The 13,854-nt window shown below is 56.0% G+C and overlaps 5 non-coding genes across 5 annotated transcripts; all 5 read right to left on the bottom strand.

The window, feature by feature from the left end:
• Positions 1-870: 870 nt before the first annotated feature.
• Positions 871-942, bottom strand: TRNAQ-UUG. The gene has a single exon. It is a non-coding gene; the product is annotated as a tRNA-Gln (tRNA).
• Positions 943-4,296: 3,354 nt separating this feature from the next.
• Positions 4,297-4,368, bottom strand: TRNAQ-UUG. Its single transcript has one exon. It is a non-coding gene; the product is annotated as a tRNA-Gln (tRNA).
• Positions 4,369-7,733: 3,365 nt separating this feature from the next.
• TRNAQ-UUG lies at positions 7,734-7,805 on the bottom strand. Its single transcript has one exon. It is a non-coding gene; the product is annotated as a tRNA-Gln (tRNA).
• A 1,360-nt stretch (positions 7,806-9,165) lies between these two features.
• TRNAQ-UUG lies at positions 9,166-9,237 on the bottom strand. The gene has a single exon. It is a non-coding gene; the product is annotated as a tRNA-Gln (tRNA).
• Positions 9,238-10,663: 1,426 nt separating this feature from the next.
• On the bottom strand, positions 10,664-10,735 carry TRNAQ-UUG. The gene has a single exon. It is a non-coding gene; the product is annotated as a tRNA-Gln (tRNA).
• Between the last annotated feature and the right edge of the window lie 3,119 nt (positions 10,736-13,854).

The following is a 13,854-nucleotide window of genomic DNA, read 5'->3' as shown; positions in this document are numbered from 1 at the left end:
ATTTATTCACCAAGGCGCCCCCGGGGGTTACAAGAAATAATGGCCACAAGCTAGCAGAGAGCAGATTTAGACTGGACATTAGGAGGAACTTCTTCACAGTTCGAGTGGCCAAGGTCTGGAACGGGCTCCCAAGGGAGGTGGTGCTCTCCCCTACCCTGGGGGTCTTCAAGAGGAGGTTAGATAGGCATCTAACTGGGGTCATCTAGACCCAGCGCTCTTTCCTGCCTATGCAGGGGGTCAGACTCGATGGTCTATTGAGGTCCCTTCTGACCCTAACGTCTATGAATCTATGAAAGGTGGTCTGGGATAAGGGACTCCTCTACACAGTCTGGTGGGTGGTGAATTGGCTAGAGGGTCGTATCCAGAGAGTCATAGTGGATGGGTTGGTATCGACCTGGAAGGTGTGGGCAGTGGGGTACTGCAGTGCCCGGTCCTTGGACCGATACTCTTCAATGTCTTCATCAGCGACTTGGACAAGGGAGTGAAATGTACTCTGTCCAAGTTTGCAGATGACACAAAGCTGTGGGGAGAAGTGGACACCTGCTTGGTGGCACGGAAGTGGAAAGGGATCTTGGAGTCCCTTCTGACCCTAGCATCTATGACTGTACAAGAGTCTGCAGGGCCTAAATCCAAACATTAGGAACTGACTGTGGAGGCAAACCAAGGTCTGTCCTCCTGCAAAGGGAAGCTACAGAATCTCACAGAAGACCCACTGCCATCCCAACCAGAAGAAGTCCAATACCTGTCACTGGAGCATGGCCAGGATCAGCAGGGGTACAGGCACAGTGTTGAAATAGTGCCAAGCACACCAATAGCACCCAGAGTGCCAGCCCTATCAACATCCTCCACAGGAAGCATAAGGAATAAAGTAGGCTCTACTGAGATTTGAACTCAGATCACTGGATTCAAAGTCCAGAGTGCTAACCATTACACCACAGAACCAGGTAAAGGTGATAGTCATCCTTGAACTCATAGCTTTGGCTCTACAAACCACCATAGGGATCTGGAGAGATTGGGTTACCTGGGGAAGCTGTGGCAGACAAAGTTTTTTTGGTAGACCTATTTCTTGACTTGGTCCATGGACCTCAGCCCACTAGTATCCTGTGGGCTGCCACTGTTGGGGATCAGTGGGATCCAAGCCAGCAACTGATTCTGGAGGACAGAAAATGAAAAAAGCAAGTGACAGTGGGGTCAGAGTGCTGCAATTAACAATGGGGTGCTTTGTGCTTAGGAAGACTGACACGGCGCTTCCATCCATAATAAGCAGAAAGGCTTTATTAACTAAACAACAAGCTATATAGGAAAATGACAGGTAGGCTATTGCAATCTACAAACAAAACAAGCTATAATCAAGTTTAGTATATTTCTAGCCATAATAGTGGTTTTCTCACCAACACGGGCAAGGAAGCAGTCCTGATCGTTGCAGCCTCTCACCAGGTGTGGATCCGTCACCAAGGGTGGTCAGCTGGGCGCAGGTTATGATGGGTCAGTGTGGTGTTTCCCTTCTGAGATGAGCGCGCCTTGCTGCCAGCTCCATCCTTCTCTTTTACTCATTCTTCAAAGCATATTTTTCTTGGTGGGTGGAAGATCAGGGTCCAGACAAAGTTGACAGTGTAGAGGTCATTGTCCTTTGGTTGTAAAGTAAATGTTAGCCTTTTGCCAGTTGTGGGTGGAACTGACATGCACAAAAGCCCTCGATCGCTCTGGAGGTTTGTCATTTGCTTAACTATAGTGTGGCTCGATTGCTCGAGCCCAGCACCCTAAAGCAGAGGTATACCACTTGAGTTAAATGCAGTAGGACTTGATTACTTGACTTGAGGACCTTAGACCTTGAATTGCGAGGCACTGTATACATTGTTGTGATTACAGGGCGGAACCCAAAATATTTTCCAACTGTTACAGACACCTAGATCGGTGAGGGGTCTGATAACAAGGAAGAGGCAATCACATTGAAAGGGGAACTTATTCATAATCAATTTAGAGTAGGTGGGCACGGGATGTACTTGATACAAAGTCAGAGATGAGATTAACTGCATTATGTTCAGGTGGTCCCAGCCATGAGTTTACATTCTTGTGCAAAAGGGCACTGATATTATCATTTAGTCATTTCAATACTGCACATAGGCCCAGACAAGCTCAGTGTCCAGCACAGAGGGTTAAAATTAGTGCACCCTCGGGGGACACCAAGCAAAGCACCCTGGCCAGCGCCCACTGACTTGCAAAGGTAGCCAGAGAGCCGGTGACTACTGCCCAGCGGTACTTTGCTTGGATGCAGAATCAGAGCAGGCACCGGAAACAGGCCTCACAGTCTCTGGGAACCCTCCTGGCCAGAACCCCCTTCCTGGTGAGCCAGATGGCCAGCTTGGCCAAGGCCAGGAGGTCCCAGGCCTCGGCCTATTTGGTAGATGAGGCCGTGGGCCTAGCCCACTAAGTACAATGGCTACCACTTCTGGGCAGCAATGGTATCCTCATTCACCAACAGATTACTTGGGACAAATAATGAAAAAACAGGGTGTGCTCATGCAGGTCATAAGGCCAAACAAGTGCACCCTGGGGGGACACTGAGCAGACCACCCTGACCAGCACCCACCAGCTCTTGAAGGCAACAGGAGAGCTGGCGGCTACCACCCAGTGGTGCTCCACCCAGATACTGGACTGCAGGACACCCAGAAAAATGTCCCACAGTCCCCGGGAACCCTCCCGGCCAGAGCCTCCCGCCTGGTGATCCAGATGGCCACCTTGGCCAGGGCCAGGAGAGGGTAGACCAGGAGGTCCCGGGCCCTGGTGGAGCCATAGATGGGGAGTGTGAAAAGAAACCGGTGCGGGGAGAAGTGCAGCCAGAACCTCAGCAGGAGAATCTGGAGGAGGAGGTGCAGGGGTTGCAACCTGGTGCACTCCAGGACCAGGCACGCCAGGGTCTCCCTTTGCCCACAAAATGGGCACGTGTTGTGGGCCGTCTTGAATCATCCTGGTACACACCCATTGCAACAGCTCCATGGAGGAGCTGCCAGCCTAAGTCCCCAGTAGCGCATGGGATCAGGGTGGAGTACAGACTCTGCCACCAAGGTCTGCCAGCCTCACCCTCGCTGAGGGTGCCCCGCCACTTGGTGTACAGGCGGGACATGAGGGCGGCGTGATGGGGTGTGTGGTAGATGAGTGTGTAGAGTTGGTGCCCGTGGACCATGGAGAAGCAGACTGGCCACATGTCCTCCAGCCACCTGAGATGATGGAGCAGGGAGCGCTCTGGGGCCAGCCAGAGCACGGGCCCCACCAGCAGCTCCACCAGGCTGGGGAATACGGGGCGGGAGGGGGCCACCCTCACACAGGACTCACTTCAAATGGGCAAGGGCAAGGCAGCTTTCACCTCCTGAACTAGGCACAAGCATGACGCCCGGTCCACGGCCAGACCCAAGCACTGGGCCAGCACCAGCGGAGCCTATCCACTCCCACTCATCATAGTCCAGGAGGTCTCTGATCCAGGTGAGACCCACCTGGGCCATACTCTGGTGCACCCAGCACACCTCCACCACCTCCACCGGGTTCCACAGCAGCGGATCAGCCAGCAGGTTTTTGCCCCGGGCCACCCGCAATGGGGATCTGGAGGTGAAGAGCAGCCTCCAGGCTCTGAGGTAAAGCACCAGCAGCCTCGTGTGAGACTGAGCCCGCTCAGGTAGAAGAGGTGTTGGCATGGAAGACTGGTGCCACCTTAGTCAGGGGGGGCACGTGCCCTCCAAGCAACCAGTCAGTGATGGCGGGGGGGCCCAATCGTGCCAGCTGGGAAGTGGCTGCGGTGCTCCCAGAAGTGGCCATGGCATTCCCACTCCCCAGCCAGCACTTGGAGTGGGAAGCACAACCTGAGAAGGGGTGCACCAGTGCTCTCAAGGACTGCACATGCTCCCCCGTGCATGCCCTATGCATCGCCACTGGCTGCCGGTCTTACTAGAGCCCTTGGAGGCGGTGGAGAAAGGCGCACCCCAACTGGCTCTGCACTGCATGGCTACTGGCACCGTACAGGAGTCTCTGCAGGAGACAAATCAGGCTCTTCACCAACTCCCATAAGGGGAGGCTCAGGAACCTCGCAGTGAACCAGTGCCATCCCAACCAGAAAAGTTACAGGGCCCATCTTGGGTATTGAAATTGTCCCAGAAAGGAGACAGAGCCAGGTGGTTCAACACCAGTGCCCAACCCCAAAGGGTCAATCACCACCACAGGAGGCAGCAGTCCATGTCCAGAGTCACTCTGACAGTACCAGCTCTTAGAGAACCAGGGCACAGGAAGGACTCTAGGGCAGAAAGTTGGCTCTACTGAGATTTGAACTCAGATCACTGGATTCAAAGTCCAGAGTGCTAACCATTACACCATAGAACCAGACAGAGAAAAGTAGCTTCCCAAGCCATGACAGGGATCTGGAGAGATTGCCCAATTTGTGACCTTGCATTTACATGAGCTTAAAGCCCATTAATTCACAACTGGATGCCACTGAAGGGCAACAAGGGACAGAAGGCCACAATTGAATGCGGGGGACAAAAATGACAAAAGGGAAAGTGCGTGTGGGTCAGAGGACCAAATAAATGCACACATGGGGGACACCATGCAGAGCACCCCAGACTGCACCCACTGACTCTCAAACACAGCCACAGAGCCAATGGCTACTGCCCATTTGCACTCTGCTTGGAGATGGGACCAGAGGAAGTCCAGGAAAATGGCCCCACAGTACGTGGGACTTGGAGGAGGTTGACCAGGAGGTCCCAGGCCTTGGTGGGGCCATGGATGGAGAGTGGAAAAAAGAAATAAATGCAGGAAAAATTGCAGCCAGAAACTCAGTAAGAGATTACAGAGAAGGAGGTGCAGGGGCTGCAACCCGGTGAACTCCAGAGATGTGTGCCAGCATCTCCCTCTGCCCACAGAACAGGCATGTGTCAGGAGCAGTCCTGAACCGTGCTGGCACACACCCATTCCAACAGCTCCATGATAGAGCCACCAGTCTAGGTCCTGGGTGGCCCATAGGACCAGGGTGGAGTACAGACTCACCACTGGGGTCTGTCAGCCTCACCCTCGCCTTGTGTGTCCTGCCACTTGTTGTCTGAGCGGGATGCAAGGGCAGCATGATGGAGCGTGTGGTGGATGAGCGTGTAGAGCTGGCAACGGTGGGCCGCAGTACAGTGGACCGGCCATGTGCTCTCCAGCCTGCTAAGATGGTGGAGCAGGGAGTGCCCTGGGGCCTCCCAAAGCATGGGCCCCAACAGCAGCTGCACCAGGCTGGCAAACACAGTGGGGTGTGGACCACCCTCATGCAGGAATCGCTGTAGATGGGCAAGGATGTCTACAGGCAAAGTAGCTTTCACCTACTGGACTAGATGTAGGCAGGGCACCCACTCCGTGGCCAGACCTATGTGCTGGGCCAGCGTGGTGGGGCCTACCCACTCCTGGCTGGTGTAGTCCAGGAGGTCTCCAATCTGGATGAGACCCACCCAGGCCATCCTCAGCCATGGCCAGGGTAGGTGACTTCTGGGCGACAGTGATCATCACCTGCTGGAATTCACCGTCCAGAGCAGGGTTTCAAGGGCCTACAGCAAGGCAGTAGCCCTTGACTTCAAGAAGGCCAACTCCAATGAGTTGAGGAGTTTGGTAGGAGGGGCACCAGGGTCCTGGAGGGTAGGGGAACTGGGTGTCCAAGAAGACTGAAAAAAGGCCAATGTGGTTCCCATTTTCAAAAAAGGGAGGAAGGAGGACCTGGGCAACTATAGGCCCATTAATCTTACTTCAATCCTGGGGAAGCTCTTTGAGAAAATTATCCAGGAGCACACCTGTGAGGGACCAGCAGGGGGGAGGATGCTCAAGGGCAACCAGCATGGGTTCATTAGGGGCAGATCCTGTCAGACCAACCTGATGGCCTTCTATTACCAGGTCACAAAATCATTGCATGCAGGTATCACGATGGACGTAGTCTTTTTGGACTTTAGGAAAGCCTTCAACACTGTCTCCCACCCCATTCTCATTAAAAAGCTAGGGGACTTTGGCATTGATGCCTACGCAGTCAGATGGGTCCCAAACTGGCTGAGGGGCTACACCCAGAGAGTGGTGGTGGATGGGTCATTTTCAACCTGGAGGGATGTGGGTAGTGGAGTCCCCCAGGGCTCGGTCCTTGGGCCCGTGCTGTTCAATTTCTTTATTAGCAATTTGGACGGTGGGGTGAAAAGCAACCTGTTCAAATTCGCTGACTACACCAAAATTTGGGGCAAGGTGGGCATGCTAGAAGGGAGGGACAGGATACAACTGGACCTGGACAGGTTACAGAGGTGGGAGGATGAGAACAGGATGGGTTTCAACACCAACAAGTGCAAGGTGCTGCACCTGGGCAGGAAGAACCAGCAGCAGACCTACAGGCTGGGGAACTCCCTTCTTGTCGGAGGCAGAAAAGTGCGGAGGCAGAAAAGGATCTTGGAGTCATTACTGAGGTCAAAATGAACATGGGCCAACAGTGTGGGGACGCAGTGAGTAAGGCTAACTGCACCTTGTCATACACGAACAGATGCATCTCGAGCAGGTGCAAGGAGGTGATCCTCCCCCTCTATGCGGCACTGGTCAGGCCGCCGTTGGGGTACTGCGTCCAGGTATGGGCGCCACACTTCAGGAGGGATGTGGACAGCATGGAGAGGGTCCAGAGGAGGCCACTCGCATGGTCAGGATCAGGGCAGCAGGGCAGGCCCTAAGAGGAGAGGCGATGGGACCTGAACCTCTTCAGCCTCCACAAGAGAAAGCCAAGGGGGGATCTGGTGGCCATCTATAAATTTACCAGGGGGCCAGCGGGGAATGAGAGAGACCCTGTTCCCCCGAGTACCTCCTGGAGTAAAAAGGAATAACGACCATAGGTTGATCGAGTGTAGGTTCAGGCTGGACATTAGAAGGCACTACTTCACAGTCAGGGCAGCTAGGATCTGGAACCAACTTCCAAGGGAAGTGGTGCTGGCTCCTACCTTGGGGGTCTTTAAGAGGAGGCTGGATAATTACCAATGTGGGGTCATGTGAGCTCAGTATTCTCTCCTGGCCATGGCAGGGGGGTGGACTTGATGATCTACTTAGGTCCCTTCCGACCCTACATCTATGAATCTATGAATCTATGATGCCGTCGCCGAGACCGCCAGCTGGGGGTTGCAGAACAGTGGCTCAGCAAGTAGTTCTTCACCCCGGGCCACCTGCAATGGGGACCTGGAAGTGGAGAGCAGCCCCCAGGCTCTGAGGAGGTCTTGGTTAGAGACCAGCAGCTCCCCCAAGCCCCGTGCAAGACCGAGCCCGTGGTGGTAGAAGAGCTGCTGGTCATATCAGAGCTCTCAGAGGCGGCAGAGGAAGGTGCTCCCCAACTGGCTCCACGCTGCATGGCTATCAGCACCGTACAGGAGTCTCTGCAGGGTCTGAAGGCAAAAGATCAGGACCTGGCTGTGGAGACAAACCAGGCCCTGCCCCACCTCCCACAAGGGGAGCCTCAGGACCCTCACAGCAACCCAGTGCAGTACCAACCAAAAACATTACAGGGCCCACCTCTGGAAGTGAAAAGGTGCCCAAGGACAGACACAACCAGGTGGCTCAACATCAGGAACAAGCACAACCACAGCAGGTTGCTTCATGCCCAGATCCACTCTGACACCCACAGGGTACCAGTTCCCAGGCAGACCAACCCTGCCACACCCCTGCACAGGAGACACAGCAAGGGCTTCAGGGGAAAAAAAAAAAGCTGGCTCTACTGAGATTTGAACTCAGATCACTGGATTCAAAGTCCAGAGTGCTAACCATTACACCATAGAACCAGGTGAAAGATGCAGACAGCCTTGAACTCAGAGCCTTGGGCTCCCCAAGCCACGCCAGTGATCTGGAGAGATCGGGTTGCTGGGGAAGTTGTGGCAGGAAAAGTTCTTTGGGTAGACCTATTTATTGAATTGGTCCATGGACCTCAGCCCACTAGTTTCCTGTGGGCTGCCACTGTTGGGCAGTGGTGGGATCCAAGCCAGCAAATGATTCCAGGGCAAAAAAAATATTTAAAAAGGGAGTGTCAGTGGGGTCATAGGGTTAAAATTAGTGCACCCTCAGGTGACACTGCACAGAGCCAATGCCTAACCAACTCTCGAAGGCAGCCAGAGAGCCAGTGGCTACTGCCCAGCAGTACTCTGCTTGAATGCAGGACCAGAACAGGGCCAGGAAACAGGCCTCACAGTCCCCAGGGACTCTCCCAGCCAGAGCTGGTCCTAGTCTGCAAGGAGCACACCATCGGTGTACAGAGACAGGACCAGCCACCGCACCGGCTCCCCGAGCACCAACGTTGCCACCGGCCTCCACAGGATGCCCCAGCAGGGCTCCAGGGTAGAAAAACAGACTCTACTGAGAGTTGAACTCAAACTGCTGGATTTGAAGTCCAGAGCCCTCACCATTACACTGTTGAACAAGGCGGAAAGGGGTGCCAGCCTTGAACTCATAACCTTGGTCTTGCCAAGCCACGAAACAGGGATCTGCAGAGATTGGCCTATTTGTGACCTTGTGCTTATATGGGCCTAATTCACAACTGGTTGCCACCGAAGGGCAGCAAGGGACAGAAGGCCACAACTGAACACCGGGGCCAAAAAATGACAATAGGAAACGTGCATGTGGGTCAAAGGCTGAAAGCAAGTGCAGCCTCCGGGGACATGGAGCAGAGCCCCCCAGGCAGCACCCACTGACTCTCAAACACAGCCAGAGAGCCGGTGGCTACTGCCCAGTGGTGCTCTGGTCAGAGACAGGACCGGCGGAAACCCAGGAGCCCACAGTCCCCGGGGTCACGGAGGAGGTTGAGACCTCAGAGGAAGGCTCGCCCCAATTGGCTCGACGCTGCATGGCTACCGGCATTGTACAGGAGTCTCTGCAGGGCCTGAAGGCAAAAGATCAGGACCTGCCTCACCTCTCACTAGGAAAGGCTCAGGACCCTCGCAGAGACCCAGTGCCATCCCAGCCAGAAAAATTACAAGGCCCACCAGGGTGTTGAAATGGTGCCAGAGCAGGGACAGGACCAGCTGGTACAACACCAGTCCCTGCCCCAAAAATGGACAGGCACCACCAGAGGAGAAAGGGCAAGCTACCAGGTCCCAGACCACCAACTCCGCCACTCATCTGAATAGCAGGCACGTGAGGGGAGCATGCTGGTTCTACTGAGATTTGAACTCAGATCACTGGATTCAAAGTCCAGAGTGCTAACCATTACACCATAGAACCAGGTGAAGGAAGGAGCCAGCCTTGAACTCATAACCTTGGGCTGCCCAAGTCACGACAGAGATCTGGCCTAGTTGAAAACTTGGGCCACGGGCCGCAGCCCACTAAGGTTCTGTAGGATGCCGGATGCCACGGCGGGACAGCGGCAGACTCCAAGTAATCAACTAATTGTGGGGGACAACAAATGAAAAAAAGGACGTGCCAGTGGGGTCAAAGGGATAAAAGTAGTGCACCCTGGGGGGACACTGAGCAGAGCACCCCGGCCAGCGCCCACCAACTCTCAAAGGCAGCCAGAGAGCCAGCGGCTACTGCCCAGTCGTTCTCTGCTTGGATACGAGAACGGACTAAACCCAGGAAAAAGCCCCCACAATCCCCAGGGACCCTCTCGGCCAGAGCCTCCTTCCTGGTAAGTGAGATGGCCAGCGTGGTCAGGGCCAGGAGGAGGTACACCAGGAGTCCCAGGCCTTGGTGGGGCCAGGAATGGGGAGTGCGAAAAGAAACCTGCATGGGGAAAAATGCAGCCATAACCTCAGCAGGAGGATCTGGAGGAGGAAGTGCAGGGGCTGCAACCTGGCGCACTCCAGGACCAGATACACCAGGGTCTCCCTTTGCCCACAAAATGGGCGCGTGTCAACAGCCATCTTGAACCATGCTCGTACACGCCCGTCGTGATGGCTGCATGCAGGAGCCACCAGCCTAAGTCCCCGGTAGCATGTGGGATCAGGTTGGAGTGCAGACTATGCCACCGGGGTCCATCAGCCTCGCCCTCACCAAGGGTGTCCTGCCACTTGGTGTCCGGGCGGGACACAAGGGCGACATGATGGAGCGTGTGGTGGACGAGTGTCTAGAGTGGGCCGTGGAGAAGTGGACTGGTCACGTGTTCTCCAGCTGGCTGAGATGATGGAGCAGGGAGTGCTGCGGCAGGGCCAGCCAGAACAAGGGCCTCATCAACAGCTCCCCCAGGCCAGGGGAAACGAGTGGGCAGGAACCACCCTCACACAGGACTAGCTCTAAATGGGCAAGGGCATTGCCCAGCAAGGCGCCTTTCACCTCCTGAACTGGGCGCAAGCAGGACGCCTGCTCCATGGCAAGACCCATGCATTGGGCCAGCACGGTGGGGCCTACCCACTCCAGCCTGGTGTAGTCCAGGAGGTCTCAAATCCAGGTGAGCCTCACCTGGGCCATCCTGTGGTGCACCCAGTGTGATGCTGCCACCAGGACCGCCAACTGGGGCTTCCACAGCAGCAGCTCAGCCATCAGGTCATTGCCCCAGGCCACCCACAACAGGAACCTGGAGGTGGAGATCAGCCCCCAGGTCCTGAAGAGGTCTTTGTACAAGACCCGCTCCCCAAAGCCCCATCTGAGTATCAGCTCCAAGATTACCAAACCTGCCAGCCATCTCCACAGGAATGGCTTCAGGGAAGAAAGTTGGCTTTACTGAGATTTGAACTCAGATCACTGGATTCAAAGTCCAGAGTACTAACCATTACACCACAGAACCAGTCATAAAGCAACCTTGAACTCAGAGCCTTGGGCTTCCCAAGGCACAACAGGATCTGGAGAGATTGGGTTACCCAGGGAAGCTGTGGAAGGAAAAGTTCTTTGGGCAGATGTGATATCTTTTATTAAAGCAACTGAGTAGCTGGAATAAAGTTCTTTGCAAGCTTTCACGCACAATCACCCTTCTTCAGGCACAGGAAGTCTCTGCTGCTCTGAGAGTCCAAGGAATTAAAGAAGCTAAAAGTGTGACAGGAGGTCAGTGAGAATATAAATAAAAAATGGTCCCACTGGGGCTCTGCAAGAGACGAGGCACCTTGGGACCAGCCCCACCACCTGCAGCCCCCGCGACCCCCACACCATGGAGAGGGCAGGCGACCTGGAGCCCTCGCACCCCAGCACTGCCAACGAGCATCTCTGCAAGGGCAGGAAGGGGCCGGGGAGTAACAAGATCCTCCCCCTGCACCCACCACAGCCCTTCCTGCCCCCACTGCAGCCTTGGTCTAACCTCAGTGCAGGGGCAAGATCTTGTACCCAGGACCCTGCAGGGCTGGTCCCAGCAGAAGCATTGACATAGATAGCCCCATCTCCAGCCTCTGCCTGGGCTGCAGGGAAGGTGGCACCATTGCACACAGGAACCTGCTGTTTATCAACGAGCACGTGAGTGTGTCTGAATGGATGAGTGTGCCTGGTGCCTCCGGCCCTGCCTGTGCTCACACCCACACAGCCCAGCACCTCTCTGCAGTTGGCATCCAGTGCCTCTGAGGGTGGCAAAGGAAACCTTGATGCCTGCAGCAACTGGGGAGGGGGGCACACTCCTTCCTGGGCCATGTGGCCACCAACAAAGCCCTAGAGCCTGGGGCAGCCACACACCCAGCTCAGCCCTGGGCCTGACAGTCCCTCCATCACCTGCCCCCTCCGACATCTGATCTCGGCCCCTGCAGCCCTATTTCACACCTGAGCCAGCTGTGCACCCCTGGGAGAGCGCCATCACTGCTGGGGAGCCCCGGGCTGGGCAGGGGATGCCCTCGCACTCACCTCTGCACTGCTGGACCCCATGTCTGGCTGGTGCCTCACCCACCAGGCCCAGCTGGAGGGTCTCGTCAGCGCTGTTGGCCTCACCCAGGGCTGGGGGGTGCAGACACAGGGGCTGATCAAGGTGTGGGGCAGAAGCAGCTGGTGGAGGGGTGCTGGCTCCTACCTGCCCTCTATGCCCAGGGGGTCATGCTCTTTCCTGAGGGGCCCTTGGAGAAACAAAGTCTGGCGTACATCACACTCTCACCCAGCCTGGCCACTCGGCTGCTGAAGCGGCTCCCGTGCTTCTGGGGCTGGCGCTGCACATCCCAGCAACAGAGGCGCATCAGCCAGAAGCAGAAGTGGCCTTGACCACAGGTAGGGGTGGCCAAGCAGGACTGGATGTCTGGGATCTGGGGCTCATCGCTGAAGGAGAGGGGAGGGGAAAAAGACCCTCCCAAAGGCAGGACCTGACCCCATTACTGCTCATGGGTGCCTAAGCACAGGGCAACGTCCCCCAGACAGACCCCTGCACCATCTATGCCCTCCCATACCGGGGGAACAGATCTGTGGGTGCAGTCACTAGTGCCCATCACAGTTTCTGCAGCAAGGCTGGAGCGTTCCTGTCACTGAGATTGTCCAGGAAATGTGTGATATTTCCTGACACAGGAAGGTCACAACAACGGCCATGCCTATGGTTTATCTGCTCTCGGCTTTATCGAGTGCTGAGCTGATGCTGCGACCGCTTCTTCTCCAACCCGGAGGAAGGGTGCTCTGTGCACCACAGGTCCTCTCCCCATCTAGAGGGGTCATCTAGCCCCAGAGTGCACCCCAAGCCCTTTCCTAGGCAGCCGGATGGGTCTGAATGCATCCAGCTCAGCAGGGCCTCAGGAGCTGTGGTCAGCCTGGAGCCCGGAGTCTGGGCTGGGGAGCCGATCACTGGTGGGGCAGAGGGGAAGGACCCTCTCCAGGGCAGGATCTGCCCCCATCACTGCTCACAGGTCCCTGGGCATGGAGCAGCCTCCCAGCACAGAAGTGGAGGAGGAATCCCCACAAACAGACCCCTCACTCCACAATCCATGCCCTCCCATCCGCACCCCACGTGTCTCTGCACACAGTCACTAGAAAATGCTGCATGGTCTGTAGCAGCGCTAGAGCCTCGCTGCAGCTGAGATGCACCAGGAAAGGTGCAAGATCCCCCACGGCTGGAGAATGAGCAGCTCTCTGCTTTCCCCAGGTGTTCAGCTGAGGCTGCCGCTGCTACCTCCCCAGCCTGGAGGGAGGGCCCCGTGTGCCCAGAAGCTTGTCCGACTTCTCTCCCAGTGATGCACCGGCAGAACTGCTCCACCACAGAGCCCTTCCAAGCAAGGACATCACCACAAATCCTTTGCTGGACACTTGTGATGGGACACGAGGGCCTGGCAAACTCCATCCCAGGGGATGAAGGAACTGTGACAGTATTTACCAAGTCCTGGGAGAGGAGTGAGGTACCCAAGGACAAGGACTCTGGGGGTCGGACTCGATGATCTATTGAGGTCCCTTCCGACCCTAACATCTATGAATCTATGAATCTAAGAAATGGGCCAACCCAGTGCCCCTCTTGTGAGGTTGCAAAAGGGGGCCCTGGAAGCTACAGACTGTCCAGCCTGAGTCCAGCCCTGGGGGTGTCACTGAAGCTAATGCTGAAGATGCCATTGGCAGCCCCTGGAGGGGGAACAGCTGAACAAGAGCGGGTGCCAGGGATGCACTGGGGTGGGGGGCTCCAAAACACCGTTCCACAAAGGAACGCCACCGGGTGGGTTGTGGGGGTGGGACACAATGGACACTGTCGATGTGGACCAAGAAAGTCCCTGGACAAAATCCCACAGGACCGTCTCAAAAGATCCCTGGAGAAGTGTGGGCTGCACAGAACTCCTGCCAAGCGGAGAGAGCCCCGGGTCCATTGCCAGCACCACAGGGGAGCTCTGAATGGGTCCGTGTTGGCATGACTGGAGGTTTGGAGCAGAGCCCACGGGGTCTGTCCTGGGCCTGGTGCTGCACACCACGTATTGGGCATGTGAATGTCGACAGAAAAATTCTGCAGCAAGTTTGCAGAGGACAAGACGCTGG

The sequence above is a fragment of the Alligator sinensis genome, unplaced genomic scaffold, assembly GCF_000455745.1.
Source record: "Alligator sinensis unplaced genomic scaffold, ASM45574v1 scaffold1282_1, whole genome shotgun sequence".
Taxonomy (NCBI): Eukaryota; Metazoa; Chordata; order Crocodylia; family Alligatoridae; genus Alligator; species Alligator sinensis.
This window is presented reverse-complemented; position numbering and strand designations above follow the sequence as displayed.